Source organism: Heptranchias perlo, chromosome 19 (assembly GCF_035084215.1).
Source record: "Heptranchias perlo isolate sHepPer1 chromosome 19, sHepPer1.hap1, whole genome shotgun sequence".
Classification (NCBI taxonomy): Eukaryota; Metazoa; Chordata; class Chondrichthyes; order Hexanchiformes; family Hexanchidae; genus Heptranchias; species Heptranchias perlo.
In genome coordinates, this window is record NC_090343.1 from 11699324 (window position 1) to 11721722 (window position 22399).

General features: G+C 41.5%; 1 protein-coding gene across 2 annotated transcripts in view; it reads left to right on the plus strand.

Annotated features, from left to right (window-relative positions):
* LOC137335163 (transcription factor MafB-like) overlaps positions 1 to 22399 on the plus strand; it is a 289042-nt gene that overhangs the window by 248016 nt on the left and 18627 nt on the right. The window contains exon 5 of one of the 2 annotated variants that reach the window (XR_010966349.1): positions 3349 to 8410. The exons of the other annotated variant lie outside the window; for it this stretch is intronic. The gene's annotated coding sequence lies outside the window, so the exon portion shown is untranslated. Of the gene's footprint in view, positions 1 to 3348; positions 8411 to 22399 lie in introns of those variants that run through there. 2 annotated transcript variants of the gene reach the window in all.

The following is a 22399-nucleotide window of genomic DNA, read 5'->3' on the forward strand; positions in this document are numbered from 1 at the left end:
AACTGGAAGCATTTCAATTGTACATGTCAATTTGGCTCAGTAGTGACATTTTCACTTTTGTGTCAGGAAGGCTCCATTCCTGGATTTGAGCACATCACCTAGGCTGATGCTGCAATGCAGTACTGAATGAGTGCTGCATTGTCAGAGGTGCTGTCCTTTGGATGAGACATTAAACCCAGGCCTTGTCTTTCTGGCAATGTGAATGTAAAAGATCTCAGAGCTCTTTTCAAAGAAGGGCAGGGTATGTTACCTGGCCAACATTTATCCCTAAACCAACACTACCAAAATAAATTAACTGGTCACTTATCTGTTGTGCCATAAATCAATGGTCCTCAATGTAAGGAATATTAGTCCCTTTTTATATTATACATAAGGCTACTGTTTTTCCATTTTTTTAGTGGAAAAACAGACAGAATAATGGAATGTGATAGCAGAACACACTGGGAAAAATCTCATAGTAAAAATGGAATTTGACTTATTCAGTCACCATAAACAAATGGCTCTGAAATCAGTAATATAGATAACTTGATCAATGGCATTACAGAAATAATAGATAGCTGCATTCTTCCCCTTCTCACTTGCTTTTCTAAATTGTACATAACTGGAAAAACTTGCTGCTCTTTAGCTCAGAAAGAAGGAGGCTGAGAGTGAACCTTATAAAGAGATATAAGATATTAGATAGTATAGAGCACTCTAGAGCACTGCTTGAAAGTCGAGCGATTTCTGGAGGACAAGGGGCAGAAGTACAAACTAGTGAAAGGTGAATTTAGGACTGATGTCAGGAAGCATTTCTTTACACAATGAATAATCAACATTTGCAACAGACATATTGGCAAAAGTCTTCAGGTTCATTCAAGAGCCGTTTGGATGTTATGACAGAGGGATGTAGGATCCTTGTTCTGGACAGATGAGTTAAGATGGGGTTGATTGACCTTCCTTATCAATCTTTATTTTGTGATCTCATGAAATGAGTCGGTAGAAGAATGGTCCTGGTTCTTCACCACGGACTTTCCCAGAGTGGGATTACTGCAACCGCATCCTCTTCAGTGCCTGACTCCAGTCCCCCAATGGCACATGACCACATTGTGAAGTGACTTCACAAGATCAGGGACTAGGTGAATTCAGGGCATACATCTCTCAAACTTTTCAAAATTAATTCTACTATTATATTCCACTTTTTTGTGCTACTTTATATTCTTACCTGTGACCTACATTGGATCCCAGTCTGGCAACACCTCGATTTTAAAATTCTCATCCTTGTGTTCAAATCCTTCTATGGCCTCACCACTCTCTATCTCTGTAACCTCCTCCAGCCCTACAACCCTCCAAGATCTCTGCGCTCCTCCAATTCTGGCCTCTTGCGCATCCCCGATTTCCTTCGTTCCACCATTGGCGGCTGTGCCTTCAGGCGTCTAGGTCCTAAGTTCTGGAATTCCCTCCCTAAACCTCTCCACCTCTCTACCTCTCTCACCTCCTTTTAAGATGCTCCTTAAAACCTTTGATCAGGCTTTTGGTTATCTGTCTCAATGTTTATGTGGCTCGGTGTCAAATTATGTCTGCTAAAGCTCCTGTAAAGTGCCTTGGGACGTTTTACTATGTTAAAGGCGCTATATAAATAAGATCTTTTGTGCTACAGACCCACTACAGTCTAGGAGGGTAATTAACTGCTTCCTACCAGATCGCATCAATGCCACTTTGTATTTTTAAACAGATAAAAGGGTGTGCATGTGATCATTGTAATTCCATGCTCTATTCCACTTTTCGGAGCTAAGCTGAAATGCATTTCTCTGCTTGACTCTCTCCTTGGTATTCTTTAACACAATGTGCCATCCTAAATAAGTGATTAATAAATGTAGATTTAAGCAGCACTGCCCCCTCCTTTTAGGAACCTAATTTGTTTTTATTTAAATCAAATCTTACCAATAACTGGGGTAAACTATAATTCTGCAAGTTTTTAAGTAAAAGTTTTCTGCAAAACCAGTTTAAAAAGTCCTGCACTATTTCTTCACTGATAGACTACATGCTGTGTACAGCAAAAACTGTAATAGCACTCTTGGATCCATCGTACTTAAACAATAAAGAACACCCTCCATATAGGCTGTACCAGGAGCCTGAGTGCAGGGCATTCAACTGAAAGATGAAATAATCATCTCATCATTTCAACTGAACTACCTCTACTTAATTGTTCAATGTCGGAGAGAGAGATGTTCCTTACTGCTAGTCAATCACAGTTCAAAGAATAGAAAACAGTGTATTTTGTACCATTGCACTAAACATGGTTTTCTTTCACTTACGAGTTTGGTTTCTTTGCATGTTAAGTGAGTTTTTACAACAGTAACTAGGCAAGTCCCTATTAATGTGGTGCTGGATGGATATGATAGGGTAAAGTCACAACACAACCCTAAAACACCAAACGCAGGGGGGTGGAGCGGCTAGGAGGGCTAGTAGTTGTGCAGGATTGTGTATGATTGTATTGGATTAGATTATGTTGGGTTGACACTGTTATGGTTGGGCTACCTCATGTTTTGTATTGTTGGGGCTGGATTGTAAATGCACTGTGATTTTATTGTGTTAACTTGAATGAGGTTGTGTTGTGTTGCACTTGGGTATGTTTTAAGATTAAATTGCTTTTCATTTGGTCAGGTTGACATGAAGGTTGGATTTGGGTTCAAGCTAAGGTTAGGGTTGAAGTTATGTTGGATTAATCTGAGGGTTGGGTTGGCATTAGAAATGTAATGGCTTGGAACATGAGTGGGAGGTAGAAAATGAATTGCATTTGCTGATCAATGGGTCCCTTGACTTCTCATAGTCAAACATTTGACTTATGTAATCACCATAGATAGAACTTTAATCAGTCAAGGGACTTCTTAGTAAGGTATTATGCAAGACATTTTCGAGTGCATGATGTATAATGTGTAATAACTTCACCATAATATTTATATTAATGGAACTGTATATTTAATAAAGACAAAGAAGAATTCAACATGTGAAAATATGCCAGGGAGCACCCATGCTGCAGTTGAGTGCAGAATAAATAGTTTTCCAGCATGCTACCTTTAAATATCCACAACATGGTTAAAAATTGTAAGGTGTCTGAGATTGAAGTTAACTGACAACCCTTTCCCCTTTTGAGTGTATGCATGAAAAAGATGGTTGTTCTTGTCATTGTTTAGCAAATGTCATTGACGTGTAAACATTTAAGCAATAATTCAGAGACTTGTGCTAATATTTCACCAACTGGTGTATAGACATATAGAATAATATGCAATTAGACTTGAACATTAAAACAGAAATATTTGTTTGTAAAAAAAATCTCATATATGTTCCTTTTTCTCTGTCTCTCAACAGCAAGCAAGAGTTTGAATGCTGATCATCTTTTGCTCCAAAGCACAAGACATGAAATAAAGACTCTAAGACTCTTCTACTTAGATAATAATTTTATATAGACTTTACCTGGTCTTCCATTGAATAAGCTTTTGCATAAAATTAAACTTTGGCTCAAGGATTCTCCTGCAGCACAGCCTGCAGTTGTCTTTAGTTAACATCGCAATTGAGACTTGCATGACTCTGTCAAGAAAACATGGAACAGAGTTTGCTCCAGTGATGGACAATCTGCTACAACTCAAGACAGCTCAGCCTCAGCTTGCTGTACCATTCCTCGCATGTCTTCCCTTCCCCAGCTCCGTCCCCACCTCCCATCCTGCTCACACATGCCGACAAGTACTGATGATATCTACTTCAAAAATAACTTTTCTGGATTAAAACCTTTACTATGTGAAGCAACTCCATTTTTTCTGCTCTCAATGAGGGCTGGCCATCAGAAGTTGACCAAGCTACAGGGGACAGCCCTCACTACCTACCAAAAAAAAACAAAGAAAAGAAAGATTACCACATTGATGTTATCAAAGACTGAGGTCAACAACCTTTGTGGTCCAATGGACTCATTGCACCTTGGAAGTACCAGGACAACCCAATGTGTTTTCAAATGAAGATAGGCCAACAGTGTTTGTGATCTATTGTCCTGTAGCATCATGAATGTCTAAGACAATGTACAACCATAAACCCCCATAGTGTTGACACCGGACTGACACCTGCAGCATTTGCTGTCTATTGTCTTGTTGCACCATTGAGGCACAAGGTACAGTGCAAAGCTTCTGCAAAGACATCACTCTTCTTGTGAAGGCAGAGAAGCAGCATCCAGTGGTTCTGTGTCGCCATCAAGATAACAACAAGCAACAAAGTAGTCCATCACCAGGATCAACGTCAGCTTTCCGGGCCTCTGTTTTTATCAAGAATGAATTGGTACGTCAAGGGTATGTTATCAGCTGATGATTCACAAACCTCTGCTCTACTACCAAGTCACTCTGATAAAGTCTTATCTTGCTGCTGCACCAGGACAGATGAGACATCACAGCCCCATGGCCTGTATTTCACAGGGACCACTCAATACGAGTGTCCTCTTTTTTTTAACCCAGAAGCATCAACCAACGTAAACCATCAGTATAAGTAATAAGAACTTCTGCGATGAAGCAAAAGTTTTGAGCTGACTTTTGTAACGAGCTGTTTGAATAACAGTGCAATAGCCTGTATTTATTATGCATGCAGCTGTTGGTAATTTTTTTTAGGAGAAAATTAGGTTAAGGCCTAAGGCTACAATTGAACTTTGGAAGGCTGAGGAGGAGGCAAGAAGATGAAGCAAGTGTCCTGATAAACTTTAGCTTGCAATACTGATTCGCTATCATTTAAGCTGAACTCAGTTTCTGCCTGTCACAAGATCTTCTCTTTGCTTAAGTGATCTGCTTTGTTCTTTGCCTTTTAAAGAAGGAAAGTTAAATATGCTCCCCTGGGTTTTACACTTTAGCTGTTTAGATTCTAGGCAGCTGGCCTCTTCCTTTGCGTGATGCCCAGGGCCTGCAGTTAGTAGCGCAGCACAGCCCACGTATATATTTATGTTCATTCCCCATACTGTATCTGTGCCAGTTCATGACTAGCTAATCTCTGTTTACTTTAAGCCCCTAAATAAAGCACGCCTGTGAGAGAAAAGAGGTCAGTTTGGGGGAAAAAAGGGGGAAATATTTATGTTATAAAAATGCTGAACCTATCTGAGCAACGGTGAGGTTAGACAATGTGGTTACAGGCAATCTGCTGAAAATAAAACAAACTTCAGTTCATATTTTACTTTTAAAATGGCGGTTTTATTTGATAATTTGTTTGGTAAGAGATTTTATCAGATCTCCATGTGAGATGTCACGATCTCATCTTCCCCGGCACATTTTTAATACACATATATAAATTTAAAATGAAAGGCTCCTTTAAATTACAATAATTTGCTATTAGTAACTTTTTCAGCATGAGCTTGACCTGGATAGTTAATAAATTGGAATTTCAGTGGAATCTTTGAAGCGAGCTGCTCTAGGTTGTCCCAGGGTCTTAATCGAACTGAAAACTTCCAGTGTGGTGAGGCAACCATTTTAAATCTGTGATTCAGGGGAGGTTTGAGCTGGTGATGATTTAGCACTGCAGCTAATTTGCAGAACAGACGCAGCCATGGAAAACTGGGGGTGGGGGGATTACCTTGGTGCGCTACATATAAGAAAGTTGTAAACTCGTTCTTTATAAATAGATTTAAAATTTGTGAATCATAGTGCACAGAGAAAGGCTTTCCTTGCATAATTGTGTCTTTCTCATATTTCTTAGCAGTGATGTCATTAGCAGCCAGAGGTTCTAATCATCAATGCTGCAGGAGCCAGTTAAAGGGATAATATCATCGTAGAAAATGACTGGCCTTTACAGAAGCACAGTACCATGTTGCTGGTTGCATCTGGTGCTAGAATTTTGTTTTTGTTTATGATAGACGAACAAAATTTAAAATGTGAAAATCATTGGAGGTTTGTGGCACAGTGAACTGTCAGGGTGTGAATTTTACCATCAGCTTGGATAAAGCTAAGCAGATTCCTGAGACTGTATTATTGCAGGTACTAAGTCCAGTGAAAAGCTCAATATAGTGAATGTTTAATATAGGGACATATTTCTAATATAGTGACACCCTCTTCATTATAGTGACACACTCCTCAATCTAGTGACACACTTCCAATATAGTGACACACTCTTCAATATAGTGACTTGGGCTCGATTTTCCCGGGAAATTGCGGGTGCGTTGGGAGTGGGGGGACTCCGAAAATCGTGGAAATCCCATTCGGGTTCAGAGCCCGGCTCCAACCCGCCAACGTTCAAGTTCCCTACGGACGCACCTGTATGCGCTTGGATGTCCCGAATTCAGACGTCCCATCGTCTTTGATAGTTAAAGAGCCAAATGTACTCAACCTAAGACACATTACTTGTGACAGATTACTTACTTAGAATGATTTTTAACTTACCTGGGTGGCTTTCCCACAGCTTCTGATTCATGCCTGGTGAACCAGGCATGAAGGACCAGATCAAGCAAAACAAAATGAAATAAATTACATAAAAAACCATTGCACGAAGTTAAAACACAAAATCAACCTACCTTTCCACCCTGCTCCGATCCCCAATGTCTCCCTCTCGGATCTCCCCCTCTTCACCCCCCTCCCGATATCCCCCTGATCTCCCCTTCTTCACCCCCCCGATGTCCCCCTGATCTCCCCTCTCCCCCCAATCTTCCCCTTCTTCACCCCGATCTTCCACTCTCCCCACCGATCTTCCCCTCTCCCCCCAATCTTCCCCTTCTTCACCCCGATCTTCCACTCTCCACCCCCCACCCCCCAGAAATCTTCCGTTCCAGTGCCGGATGAGGTCTCGCTCTCTTTCTCTACCACACCCCCCTTACAGCATTCAATATAGGGACACTCTCCTCAATATAGTGACACTCTCTTCAATATAGTGATACACCCTTCAATATAGGGACACTCTAGGAACATAGGAACATAGGAACAGGAGTAAGCCATTCAACCCCTCGTGCCTGCTCCACCATTTGATAAGATCATGGCTGATCTGTGATCTAGCTCCATATACCTGCCTTTGGCCCATATCCCTTAATACCTTTGGTTGCCAAAAAGCTATCTATCTCACATTTAAATTTAGCAATTGAGCTAGTATCAATTGCCATTTGCAGAAGAGAGTTCCAAACTTCTACCACCCTTTGTGTGTAGAAATGTTTTCTAATCTCACTCCTGAAAGGTCTGGCTCTAATTTTTAGATTGTGCCCCCTACTCCTAGAATCCCCAACCAGCAGAAATAGTTTCTCTATCCACCCCATCTGTTCCCCTTAATATTTTATAAACTTCGATCAGATCACCCCTTAACCTTCTAAACTCTAGAGAATACAACCCCAATTTGTGTAATCTCTCCTCGTAACTTAACCCTTGAAGTCCGGGAATCATTCAAGTAAACCTACGCTGCACTCCCTCCAAGGCCAATATGTCCTTCCAAAGGTGCGGTGCCCAGAACTGCTCACAGTACTCCAGGTGCAGTCTAACCAGGGTTTTGTATAGCTGCAGCATAACTTCTGCCCCCTTGTACTCTAGTCCTCTAGATATAAAGGCCAGCATTCCATTAGCCTTATTGATTATTTTCTGCACTTCATGACACTTCAATGGTCTATGTACCTGTACCCCTAAGTCCCTTTGGACATCCACTGTTTTTAACTTTTTACCATTTAGAAAGTACCCTGTTCTATCCTTTTTTGATCCAAAGTGGATGACCTCACATTTGTCTACATTGAATTCCATTTGCCACAGTTTTGCCCATTCACCTAATCTATCAATATCCCTTTGTAATTTTATGTTTTCATCTACGCTGCTTACAATGCCACCAATGCTGCTTTCTTTAATATAGTGACACTCTCTTCAATATAGGGACACTCTCTTCAATATAGGGACACTCTCTTCAATATAGGGACACTCTCTTCAATATAGGAACACTCTCTTCAATATAGGGACACTCTCTTCAATATAGTGACACTCTCTTCAATATAGGGACACTCTCTTCAATATAGGGACACACCCTTCAATATAGGGACACTCTCTTCAATATAGGAACACACCCTTCAATATAGTGACACTCTCTTCAATATAGGAACACTCTCTTCAATATAGTGACACTCTCTTCAATATAGGGACACACCCTTCAATATAGGGACACGCTCTTCAATATAGGGACACTCTCCTCAATATAGGGACACGCTCTTCAATATAGGGACACGCTCTTCAATATAGGGACACTTTCTTCAATATAGGGACACACCCTTCAATATAGGGACACTCTCTTCAATATAGGGACACTCTCCTCAATATAATGACACACCCTTCAATATAGGGACACTCTCTTCAATATAGGGACACTCTCCTCAATATAGGGACACGCTCTTCAATATAGGGACACTCTCTTCAATATAGGGACACTCTCTTCAATATAGGGACACTCTCTTCAATACAGTGACACACCCTTCAATATAGGGACACTCTCTTCAATATAGGGACACTCTCCTCAATATAGGGACACGCTCTTCAATATAGGGACACTCTCTTCAATATAGGGACACTCTCTTCAATATAGGGACACACCCTTCAATATAGGGACACTCTCTTCAATATAGGGATACACCCTTCAATATAGGGACACTCTCCTCAATATAGGGACACTCTCCTCAATATAGGGACACGCTCTTCAATATAGGGACACTCTCCTCAATATAATGACACACCCTTCAATATAGGGACACTCTCTTCAATATAGGGACACACCCTTCAATATAGGGACACGCTCTTCAATATAGGGACACTCTCTTCAATATAGGGACACACCCTTCAATATAGTGACACTCTCTTCAATATAGGGATACACTCTTCAATATAGGGACACACCCTTCAATATAGTGACACGCTCTTCAATATAGGGACACTCTCTTCAATATAGTGACACACCCTTCAATATAGTGACACTCTCTTCAATATAGGGACACACCCTTCAATATAGTGACACTCTCTTCAATATAGTGACACACCCTTCAATATAGTGACACTCTCTTCAATATAGGGACACACCCTTCAATATAGGGACACTCTCTTCAATATAGGGACACACTCTTCAATATAGGGACACACCCTTCAATATAGTGACACGCTCTTCAATATAGGGACACTCTCTTCAATATAGGGACACTCTCTTCAATATAGGGACACGCTCTTCAATATAGTGACACTCTCTTCAATATAGGGACACTCTCTTCAATATAGTGACACACCCTTCAATATAGTGACACTCTCTTCAATATAGGGACACACCCTTCAATATAGTGACACGCTCTTCAATATAGGGACACTCTCTTCAATATAGTGACACACCCTTCAATATAGTGACACTCTCTTCAATATAGTGACACTCTCTTCAATATAGGGACACACCCTTCAATATAGTGACACTCTCTTCAATATAGGGACACACTCTTGAATACAGGGACACTCTCTTCAATACAGTGACACACCTTTCAATATAGAGACACTCTCCTCAATATAGTGACACACCCTTCAATATAGGGACACTCTCGTTAAGATAGTGATGTATTTCCCAATATAGCGACACACTTCCAATATAGGCACACACCCTTCAATACAGTGACACTCTCTTCAATATAGAGACACTCTCTTCACCCTCCGCCAAGGGAAATAGGTCCTTCCTATCCATTCTATCTAGGCCCCTCATAATTTTGGACACCTCAATCAAATCACCCCACATCCTCCTCTGTTCCAAGGAAAACAACCCCAGCCTTTCCAATCTGTCATCATGGCTAAAATTCTCCTGTCCTGGCAACATCCTCGTAAATCTGACACAGTCCTTAATATGGTGACACCTTTTTCAATATAGGGAACTGTCCCAAGATAGTGATGCGTACCCCAATGTAATGGCACACTTCCAATATAGTGACACACTCCTTAAGATAGTGATGCAGTCTCCAATGTAATGATGCACTCCCCAATGTAGTGACATGATTTCCAATTTATTGATGCACTCCCCATTAAATGACACACCCCTTTATAAAAAACAGGAATTTTTATAGTTATGATAGAAATGGTACAAGGAGCATCCAGATCAAGAGTAGAGCCACTATTTTGCTTGCAGCTCCAATAATTCACTGTCTTCCTTATTCTGCTTGTAATCACAGAGCTTCTTTAGGGCAAAAGGAGTAGCCCATTTATACTTAGCTCTCAGCTGTTGGGGACAATGTTGAGGCCCCGCTGCTAACCAGTTGTCCAGTCCCTTCTCATTGTTCTGGGGAATATGCCTCCACTAAACTGTGAGGTGTGAGGGTGGTGGTGGTTGTGAGAAGTCACTTTCTTTTAACAGCCTTATCTCTCTTGCACTATTCTTCATCTATTACCTACCAGCGGATTCAATGGTAGGCCTGAAAAGAAGAGGAAGATTGCTTAGCCTGTGGGAAAAGCTAATTTTAAAAAAACGGTAGTTTCATTGTTCTCTGATCACCAATGTGGGTGAAAAAGTTGATATGAATATAAAAAAGGATAGCTTGAGGACACGATTCAATATTGAAAGTAAAAGATGCTCGTGTCACCGATCTCTGGACATAGGACTGAATCCCAGGATGCTCAATGTATGAATATGCAAACATAGCAAATTAGGAGCAGCATTCATAGACAAAACAGATAGAAGTCAGCCTCATGCATCAATGTGTGGCGATAACCCTACTACCAAAGCAGCCCTCTCCCCTCCCACCACGTGAATTGCATAAAACTAGAAGCAGCTGGCACAAAGAATGGGAAGGTAGATAAAAAGCACAAACTAGTGTTAAATCTTCCAGGTGACTGATCAAATCTCTGCAGTGCTTTGCTTCATAGAAACAAAATGTTATGGCTTGCTTTAGTCAGAAAACAATATTATAATTTAGCTGAAATCCTTTATCTGTAGTTTAAGTAGAATGATTGTAATTATTATATGATGAAATCAGTGATGGAATGCTGCAAGACAAATAAATATCCAGAATCTAAGCTTCATTTTTATAATAACATTTCTCCTGTCTGTCACCAACATCACAATCATGGGTCTTTATGTTACAACTGTTGAGTCATGTGCCAATTTTCTACATTCTCATTGTGTCCTTCTCCTTTCTAATTGGTTATTGTGTACCATTTTCTACTTGCATTATTCACCAATCATGTTACACAAAATCGTTCTTTCCAATTCCAATTTTCTACCAGAATTACATTCCACAAAAAATTGAATCCAATCACATTGCGGCAAATAAAGCTGCTCCATCAGATTACAACAAAAAAAAATTCTGGGAGATAGATCGACCTTGGGCGTCACCCTCCCCTCAACTCTCATACCTAGGGAAATGTTTCAATAATATTGCTTTAAATGTTCCAAATTTTGAGATGGGTGGGTTATCTCACACTCTTACAAATAGTATAGAAGACAGATTACCTCCACAAACCTGCAAATCCATTTACAACATGCTGGATTAGAGATAGCTAAGTCTCCACTAGCCATGTCCCACTCACTGCCCACTTATGCTGGGACTCTTCTTCCAGGCCTGTCTGTGTTTCCCTCGCAGGATTGCCCATACTCGGTACGTGGGCTTAACTTTAAAAATGTTTTTAATTCTTTTGTAAATCAATCCTATTTCCCCGACACCCAGCCCTGGTATCTGTACACCTCAAATCTCAACCTGGCACCCATCTTTACCCTAAGCTTGGTACAGGTCTTCATCCTCCATCCAGAGCCTGACCAGACACTAAACCCAACCTCCTCTTCAGCTTGTGAGCAATGCTGTTGGAGAATCACAATTAAAATAGTTTATTTTTTTTTACATGTCAAATATGCAGGATCTTAGGTTAAAATCCAATTGAAATTAAATCAATACAGGTCAAGGAATATGTACAGCTGCTGTTGGATAAGAGACTATTGTTTAGAAATTATTGTTGGGAATATTGGCAAATGAAAACTTAACAAAATTGTATAACATTTCTTGCTCTGCTATTTGAGCAGAAGCATTAACTCATTTGAAATACTGGAATGTCATTTGAATACATCATCTTTTATCTACAAATATTACCAACAATAATTCATAGATTATAAGACCATAAGACCATAAGAGATAGGAGCAGGAGTAGGCCATTCGGCCCCTCGAGCTGCTCCGCTATTCAATGAGATCATGGCTGATCTGATTTTTACCTCAACTCCACTTTCCCGCCTTTTCCCCATATCCTTTGACTCCCTTGCTGATCAAAAATTTGTCTAACTCAGCCTTGAATGTATTCAATGACTCAGCCTCCACAGCTTTTTGGGGTAAAGAATTCCAAAGATTCACGACCCTCTGGGAGAAGCAATTCCTCCTAATTTCTGTCTTAAATGGGCGACCCCTTATTTTGAGACTATGCCCCCTGGTTTTAGATTCCCCTATGAGGGGTAACATCCTCTCAGAATCTACCCTATCGAGTCCCCTCAGAATCTTGTATGTTTCAATAGGGTCTCTTCTCATTCTTCTAAACGCCAATGAGTATAGACCCAACCTGTTCAATCTTTCCTCATAAGACAACCCTTCCATATCCGGAATCAACCTAGTGAACCTTCTCTGAACTGCTTCCAATGCAAGTATGTCCTTCCTTAAATAAGGGCACCAGAACTGTACGCAGTACTCCAGGTGTGGTCTCACCAGCACCCTGTACAGTTATAGCATGACTTCCCTGCTTTTATACTCCATCCCCCTAGAAATAAAGGCCAATAATTATTTTCATGCAGCAGCCTTACTCTATAATAAGAATGACATACAAATTCAAGAGTTGGATGAAAGGGTCTAGGAGTTTTTTTGGAATTGAAAGTTGAGAATTGCTTTCTGGGGTGGTTACTTCATCACTGGAATATTGCTAGACTGAGTTTGCAATGAAAGAGTTGATGGACAGGTATGAGTAATAGCAAATGTGGAACATTTGGCTAAAGTTTGTATCCAACAATACAGCACTGAGGTAGGAATAATCCAGTCAAAGATAATGGGGAATATTTTCCTTTTACTGTACATGGCTTAAACTATGCCTAGGGACAGGGCATAGAGGAAAATCAGGCACACAGGATCACACTCCCACAATGGAGCCTGCCTGATTTAATGGATGGAAAACTAGATGGGCTCCATCACGGGAATGCACTCCTCCCTGCCCAATTTTCCTCTCCACGCTACATCCAAGGTGATCCTTTATGTACAACACTGTGACAGGAAACTTTGCCCTGATATTTTAATAATGATATCAGATTGCATTTCGGCACTGTTAGACATATCAGGGTAGAATTTCCATGGGCGTTCTCCTGATCACTCTCCACACCCAGCCCCCCCACCCTACCCCAAACGTAACTTTGGTGAAAGTTCAGCAGGAATCCTGGAAGAATAGCATAAATGGCCTGGGGCTTCAACTGGTCTTCTGCTGAAGTTATGGCGGGAGTTCAGGAGAACCCTGTGGAAATTCTGCCCTGCCTTTGCTCGCCTGGTACGATAAAGCTTACTTTAGTCAAAAGACAGGAAGAAAAAAGGTGAATACAGGAAATCTGCAATAAATACAGATAATCTGGCTTCTGAACGAGAAAAGATACATTGACATTTTGGGTGGGTCCCTCATCAGAACACCCGAAATGTTAACCCATCTGGTTCTGATGAACGGCTCCACACACAACATCTTGACCTTGCTCTTTCACGTACTGCTTGACCTGCTGAGCATTTCCAGCATTTTCTGCTTTTACTGGCCTGTGTAAATCCCTGTTGCACAAAAGTCCCAGTTCTTGTCTGCAGGTCCTCATTATGCTTGAACCTTTATTGTGTACTGGGTACATGTTTTCCCCATATACAGATTGACAGTAACGTACACTCAGCAGATCATATACATCTAATTTAGTTAGAGGCAACTATTTTGTATCTCACCTGGCCTAGTGATAAATATTTCTTTTAAATATATATTTAAGAAATCCTTTTTTAGGAGTAGTCATTCTGACTATATTGAAACAACATGCTATATAGAATCATAGAATCATAGAAGTTACAACATGGAAACAGGCCCTTCGGCCCAACATGTCCATGTCGCCCAGTTTATACCACTAAGCTAGTCCCAATTTCCTGCACTTGGCCCATATCCCTCTATACCCATCTTACCCATGTAACTGTCATATAAACATAAATACTATTCCTTTCTTATCAGGTTCTGAGAGGGACCCTTCATAAATTCTGCAGATCATTCCCCTCTAAGCAGGGACTCTGAGAGACCCTTATTGCAAACTGTAAGATATTTCTCTCATAGCGGGTGCAGGGGTATTCTGCTCACCATGCTTTGCAAAGAACCCTGAATTAAATGCTGCAGGATATTCCCATCTCACTACAGTCTGCTAGGGACCTTGAATAAATACTCTAGGGTACTCTCCTCTTACTGCACCCTGTTCGGGATCTTGAACAAATACTGCAAAATGTTCCCCATTCAGCAGGCTCTGTGAGAAACATTGAATCAGGCCATGTGAGGGACTTTAGTAAACACTGCAGGACTTTCCACTCTCACTAGACTCTGTGAAGAAACCTGAATAAATGCTGCTGGATAATTCCCCTCTCAACACTTTGAACAAATACTGTGTCTGTAAGACAATCTCCCTCTTATCTGGAACTCTGAATGAAGACCTGCATTTATTTTATTTAAAAGAAAAAGGTAATAACATTTTATGTCCCAGTCATGAAGAATTCATTGTTCAGCAATTATTGCAAGTCTTTAACTACTTTAGTGGTTCAACTTCCTCTTGAAGCACACTTCATGTAAATTTCCTTCATGTGTTATTTTTAACACAGCCATTAATCTGATTAAATGAGTTAATGGCACCATTAAAATAGCACACAAAGGAATTTTACACGAATATTTTGACCAGCTGAAACTAAAACTCTTAGGAGGCAAATGGGAAGTGACACTATGGTAGAACTAATGTCCTCAGTGAGACTGCAAAAGCATCAAGCCCAACATAATGGCATTGTGCAACCTACCATGGTGCTTCCTCTTTACATGTTATTACTAGCCTATCAGTGGTCATAATCAGAGTGATGGTTTGGTATTGTACTTGAATTTTGTTCCAATGTCATTCAATGATCAGTGTCTGAGATTCTATTTATGAAAGAATGCACCTCTAGAAGGCCGAGGTGTGCCATTTTGGAACACGCATATTTGTGCATGAATGCATGTTATTTATAATACATTTAAGTGGGACTCAATGCACAAGACATGTGGGCTATATTCATAATGGTAAGACAGAACTTTATTACTGATACTGAATTTGTCTGAAAGTGAGCTGTTTTTGATGCCTGCATAACTAAAAGCAGGCCTGCGCTTGCATGTATGAAAAGTCCTTGTAGGTATGTCTAGGAACAGGCCCTGGGTGCAAATGTGTGAGCAGGCCTTGCGTGTGTGGGAACAAATCTTAGGTGGGATCAGACCATATGTATTTGTGTGGGATCACACCTTGTGGTGTTGCCAGTCTGTACCTGTCTGTCACTACATTAGCTTACATGAGTACCTTGTTAGTGTTTCCCAGAGACACTACACTGTCATTCTGTACTGTAATAGTTCTTGTTTTGGGATTAAGAGCCACGAAGTAAAGGGTTATTTTGTAATGTTTCTTCTAGCCCTAATTTTTGCAAATTATTTTGTTTTCTCACCCTTCTTGTGGCTCCCTCTCCAGGAGAGAGGATGTAGACTCACTCTTGGGCTTCTGTCAATGCTGCTTTGTGTCTGGATACTAAGAGGTGTGTAAGAGCAGCCTGGTTGGGGACGATGTTGCATCTTGATGGCATAGCCAAGACTGGGATCTCACCATGGCAAGAGGGGGAGATCTACTCCAACCTTAAAAACTACATGGTGTGCGGTGCGTCAACACATTGCGCTACCTGCCACTATACAGTCATTTTTATTTTAATGTATCGCAACAAGTTTAGAATCTGAGTTCAGACGTTGTCTTTGTTCCTCGAAAAACAAAAGGGTTCAGCCACCAGGCACCATTGTTTACTTTTCTATTAAAAGCAGAAGGGAGAAGATATCCGACTAGATTACTGAGTGAACGTTTAGCCTTTTTTAGCCAGCTGTTTAGATTTGTAATGCTCACTGACATTGCATCATGCAGAGACTGATACCAATACCAATACCAGGTGGCTGGTAAAAAACAAACTAAATCTGTTGAATCATTTAAACCAAAAGCACAGTGAGTCAAGTCACTAATATTAATTAGTCTTAAGGCGGCATAGTCTTCTGTACATTCTGACACATACTTGTTCTGCAATGATTTTTCCCTCAGTTGCCTTTCTCCTTCAAATCCACTCTTCCCTGTGTAAATGATCCAGCCCCAGGCTGTAAAATCACTGACGACCAGATTGTGGACACTTCTTCATAGCTTCTATGTATCAGCAGTCATAAGCTGTGTATCTCTGAGATGGACAGAGGCTTCTTTACTTTAATGTTCCTGGGTAGAGAGAAGAAGAGGGGAGCTCATCTTACAGTCTGACTATACGAACTAATTAAATTCGTAATCTTAGGGGAATAAGTAAGAGGTTTCAGTTCTGTGCTGGGATTCTGACCTGCAGCCACAGGGGTGCAAGTGAGACACTTTGTCAAACTCCCAACAGCTCATTACACTCGCGGGTTTGTTTTTGCAAAAAACAGACGCGAAGGCTTCACATAATTAAGTGTGGTTAAAGGGACAGTGTCGTGCTCTTAAATTATTAAGCAACAGAATGCTGTGAATAAACTGAATGCCACAGTGATACAATGAGGTCGTGAATGGCATCAAGATATGATTGCATTGCTATTCGCAATCCCTGCGCCAAGTAGGTGCGCCAGCTGGTGGAGATGCCAATGTCATACTATTCAGTACACCTCATTCCCAGGTTTTCTAGAACTGAGCCTAGTTGATAAGCTTCAGATCTGGAGTGAAGCATCGTTTTTTTTAAGGCTGGCCTGTATGTTGGCATTTTGCTTTTGTTCAGGGCAAACACAGCCCCCGAACCCTACCACATGACTGCCTCTGGTGCTTCCATTCAACCTGGTATTGGCAGCTTGAGCCTCTGGTATCTGAGGTATCGGCAGGATGAATATTAGTCAATTCCTCCATTAGATTAGGCTCGCGGTCTTGCTGCTGGCATGTGGCCGCGAAGGAAAGTGCTCCAATTACGAAGCAAACGTATCAGCAAAGGTAGGACATAACGGAGGATGGAGCAAAGGCACACGCAATGCGAAGAGCTGACTTTAGAAAGGAACAATCCTATGGGAAGCAATCGTATCTTACAAATAAAAAAAAACTCTATGCATGGATCTTTTTTATAGAATTTTGCTCTGTAGTAAAACACTAATGAATTTTAATTGAACAATAAAGATACTGTGAAGTAGCCTTTCCTCAGTTCCACAGTAGATTGTATATAGTGTAGATGTGGATCAGAAGACAAAGCATTATGTATATATGTGTATATAACACAACATGATGCATGCTTTATTTATGCAATGGCTAGAGTACAACTTTTCACTTCCGCAAGAGAGAGAGAGAGAGAGAACGCGATTAGACATTCACAAACAAAGCTGCGAGAGACAAAGGTGGTGACATAATCGGTTGGTTGTTGGGTTATGTTATGGGAGGGGGATGTCTGTGGGGACAATGAAAGGACAAAAACTGTCAAAACATGTAACAAAATGGGTTGTTTTTGTTTGAAAGCAGTTTTGCAGATGGTTTGTATAAATGTACTGTGATCACACCCGATGGGTCTGGCACGAGAATGGGCTTCAAATCTGGATCTCTGTTTGTGTCTGTCTGTAGCAATGCTTCTCTATGGTCATAGAAAGATGGTGATTGAATAAATAAATCTGAATAACTATACAGCGACCTGCCTCGACTCCTGTTTATGTGGTCCGAGTGCTTTTGTAAACAGTTCCATTGGAGGCAATGAATTTATATTGAATCTAAATGAATTTATTGCATTGTCAAAATTGCCTGAAAGGGTGGAGAAACCAAATTCAACGGTCACTTTCAAAAGGAAATTGGATATATACTTGAAAAGCAAAAATTTGCGGGGCAATGGGGAAAGAGCAGAGTAGTGGGACTAATTGGATAGTTCTTTCAAAGAGCCGGCACAGGCACAATGGGTTGAATGGCTTCTTTCTGTGTTGTATGATTCTACGCAAAGCGTTGGTATATAAAAAATAACTTAGTCAAAGAAGGAGAAACACAACATATACAATCTATAGCAATGAACCACCTGGTTACTTATATATCACCGACAGCAATAGCAATAAGTCATTTGATTATCCATATCACATCTCTAATGATGAAGAGCTGCGCATCAGAACTAGCTGCCCCCATACCCCAGCTATTCCAGTCTACCTAAGACACTGACGTCTACTCATCAAAATGTAGAAAACTGTCCAGGTATATTCTTTCCATAAAAAGCAGCACAGGACAAATCTAACCTGGCTAATTACCACTCTATCCACTTCCTAATCGTCACCAAAAGGAGTCATTAATAATGCTATCAAGCAACATCTTCTCACCAATAACCTGCTCACTGATGATCAGTTTGAGTTCTTCCAGAACCACTCGGCTCCAGACTTTGTCATGGCCTTGATCCAGTTAGGGACACGAGCTGAATGCCAGAGAAGAGGTGAGAGTAACTGCCATTGACATCAAGGCAGCATTCAACCTAGTATGGCACCAAGGATCCCTAGCAAAACTGAGGTCAATGGGGATCAAGGAGAAAATCCTTCAGTGGCTGGAGTCATACATGACAAAAAAGAAAATGATCATGACTATTGGAGGATAAACATTGCAGCCCCAGGAAATCACTGCAGGAGTTTCTCAAGGAAATATCCATCAATATCCTGGGGATTTATCCTTGGCCCCCTTCTATTTTTCATCTACATGCTGCCCCTCGGCGATATCATCCGAAAACATGTCAGATTCCACATGTATGCTGACGACACCCAACTCCACCTCACCACCACCTCCCTTGACCCCTCCACTGTTTCTGATTTGTCACACTGCTTGTCCGACATCCAGTACTGGATGAGCATAAATTTCCTCCATCTTTATATTGGGAAGACTGAAGCCATTATCTTCGGTCCCCACCACAAACTCCGATCCTTAGCCACCGACTCCATCCCTCTCTCTGGTCACTGTCTGAGGCTGAACCAGACCGTTAGCAAACTCGGCATCCTATTTGACCCTAAGATGAGCTGTCGGCCACATATCCACTCCATCACCAAGACCACCTCCTTCCACCTCCGTAACAACTCCTATCTCTGCCTCTGCCTCAACTCATCTGCTGCTGAAACCCTCATCAATGATTTTGTTACCTCTAAACTTGCCTATTCCAATGCTCTTCTGGATGGCCTCCCATCTTCCACCCTCCATAAACTTGAACTCATCCAAAACTCTGCTGCCCGTATCTTAACGCGCACAAAGTCCCATTCACCCATCGTTGACCTACATTGGCTCCCAGTCCGGGAACGCCTCGATTTTAAAATTCTCATCCTTGTCTTCAATCCCTATGTGACCTCGCCCCTCCTTATCTCTGTAACCTCCTTCAGCCTTACAACCCTCCGAGATCTCTGCGCTCCTCTCATTTTTGCCTCTTGCGCATCCCCGATTTTAATCGCTCCACCATTAGCAGCTGTGCTATCAGCTGCCTAGGTCCTAAGCTTTGGAATTCCCTCCCTAAACCTCTCTGCCTCTCTGCCTCTCTCTCCTCCTTTGAGACACTCCTTAAAACCTATCTCTTTGACCAAGCTTTTGGTCACCTGTCCTAATATCTCCTTATGTGGCTCGGTGTCAAATTTTGTTTGAAAATTGATCCTGTGAAGCCCCTTGGGATGTTTTACTATATTAAAGGCGCTATATAAATGCAAGTTGTTGTTGCTGTTGGAATCACCACTGACCAGAAGCTTAACTGGACCAGCCGTATGACCAACATGGCTGCAAGAACAAGACAGAGGCTGGGTACTTTGTGATGAGCGGCTTAGCTCCTGGAACATCAGTGCCTCGCCACTATGTATAAGGCTTATTAGGAGTGTGATGGAATACTCACCATGCACCTGGATAGGTACAGCTGCTAAAGTACTCAAGAAACCTAACACTATCCAGGACAGCATAGTCTGCTTGGTTGATGCCCCTGTCGCTGGACTCAATATCACCTCCACCACCAGCACATATGGCTGCTCTGTGTACTATATGAAGGATGCATTCAGCAACTTACCAAAGTTACTTTGACAGCACCTTCCTGGATTTGTTGGCAAGACAATGTCTATGAAGGCTGCACTACCCCGCTGAGGCAACATCTGAGTTATGCTGGCTGCTTTCCCCTAAGTTGCAACCCACCTCCCCCCTTTCCTTCGCTCTGTACTTGCTCAAAAACTTTAACTCTCTTAACATCTTCCAGTTCTGAAGAAAGGTCTTCGACCTGAAACGTTAACTCTGTTTCTTTCTCCACAGATGCTGCCTGACTTGCTGAGCTTCTCCAGCATTTTCTGTTTTTATTTCAGATTTCCAGCATCCGCAGTATTTTGCTTTTGTTTAACGACAACATTAAGTCATTACGGATCTGCTACAATAATATTGTATCTTAAAGAGGAGACACTTCATGTTTGGGTCTTAATACAGAATTTGTTAGATATGCAATGGGAAATCAGGTAGATCAGGAGACTTTCACATGTGTGAAGAATACTGTACTCAAAGCCTCGGGTATTCTGTTAATTGCACACGCCCAGCATCAAATATTATTTTAAGCAGTTGAGTGCTTTTAATTATGCATTGACGTGGCATTCGCTACATTACCATGGGTGCTAAGTATACTCAATGGGCAGAGCTCTATTATTTAAGACTGCAGGAACACCGTGCATTGCAGGACCCCAAGGCATGTGTTTTTCTACTTAGCTCAGCTTTGCAGAGTCAAATTGAGTGAATTTCCACCACAGTTTCACATCGGTGAGGCAGAAATGAAAGAGAGAATGTCATCTTCAGGTTGCACTCATCATTTGCTCAGTGCAGACAGAGTTAACAGCGAGTGATGTTGAGAAATAAATCATGGAAATTATTCTTTAGAAGGGAGGTAGAAGGGGGGAGCAATCAATCTGCCAACTCCTTCGTAATCAAATGTATTGTGCACGTTTCACATACTCACAAGGAGGAATGGTTTCTTCTGGTCTCTATGGGCCCCCATGCAGCACCCGCACCAGCGCTGTATGTGCACCTGCGCACAAATCAATTGGCCTGGCCTAATAAAACAATCACCTCACTTACATCATTTTCTGGCAGTCCAGCCATGTCAGTCATGACATACTGAAGCTTCAAGGTCAGAATTTCAGGTGCTGGTTGCCTGTTCCGTACTGGATGTTTTTCCGACATGAGGGGGAGGTGGGTAGGGTGCACTGGGTATGCGGGCAAGGATGGCAGAGGGGCCGGGGGACACTGGCCATGGAACCTTAAATGGGGATTTTTCTTCAGGCACCCATTCTCAATGTGTATTGTGGTGGTGAAATGTTTGTTCAGATACTGCAAGCACATCATGGGGATGCCCCTAAATTGACTATTTTTCAGTTTAAGTGCAGGTCTCAAGGTCCCATTGTGCTGGCCGCACACACTGGGGCTTGCTGGGTGCCTCAGGCACATTGCAGGATTCCACATCCGATAATAAAGGGAGTGGATACCCATTGTACTCCAGTGCCCGCCATTGGATTGTTGGCCCAAAGTGTTAGCAGTATTCAAAACATTGCCCTCCTCTCTAAACTATTTACATAGAATTACATAGAATGTACAGCACAGAAACAGGCCATTAGGGCCAACTGGTCCATGCCAGTGTTTAGGCCCCACACGAGCCTCCTCTAACCTTATCTAACCCTATCAGCATTTCCTTTATTCCTTTCTCCCTCATGCGTTTATCTAGCTTCCCCTTAAATGCATCTATGCTAGTTGCCTCAACTACTCCTTGTGGTAGTGCGTTCCACATTCTATCCACTCTCTGGGTAAAGAAGTGTCTCCTGAATTCCCTATTGGATTTATTAGTGACTATCTTATATTTATGGCCCCTATGCCATTTTCTAGCAAAATCGTAAACATGTCCTGTTAGAATGCTTTTATAATTCCACTAGTAATAGTGAACATAGAAAACCTTCCCAATAGTTCACTAACACATAATGACCAGAGGAAATCTGCCCCCAAATGTAAATCAGATATATTACATCCCATAACCTGACAGAATGTTTTCCTCATGAATCAATCAAATGAAGATAAGTAAAACAAAAAGTAAAATCCTGGCATCGTGGGACTGTTGGCTCATTGCCCATTTAAAAATTCTAAGATACACCACCAACACTACATGGAAGAGTGAGACACCTGGCAGCTTAACGGCCATTGAAGATGG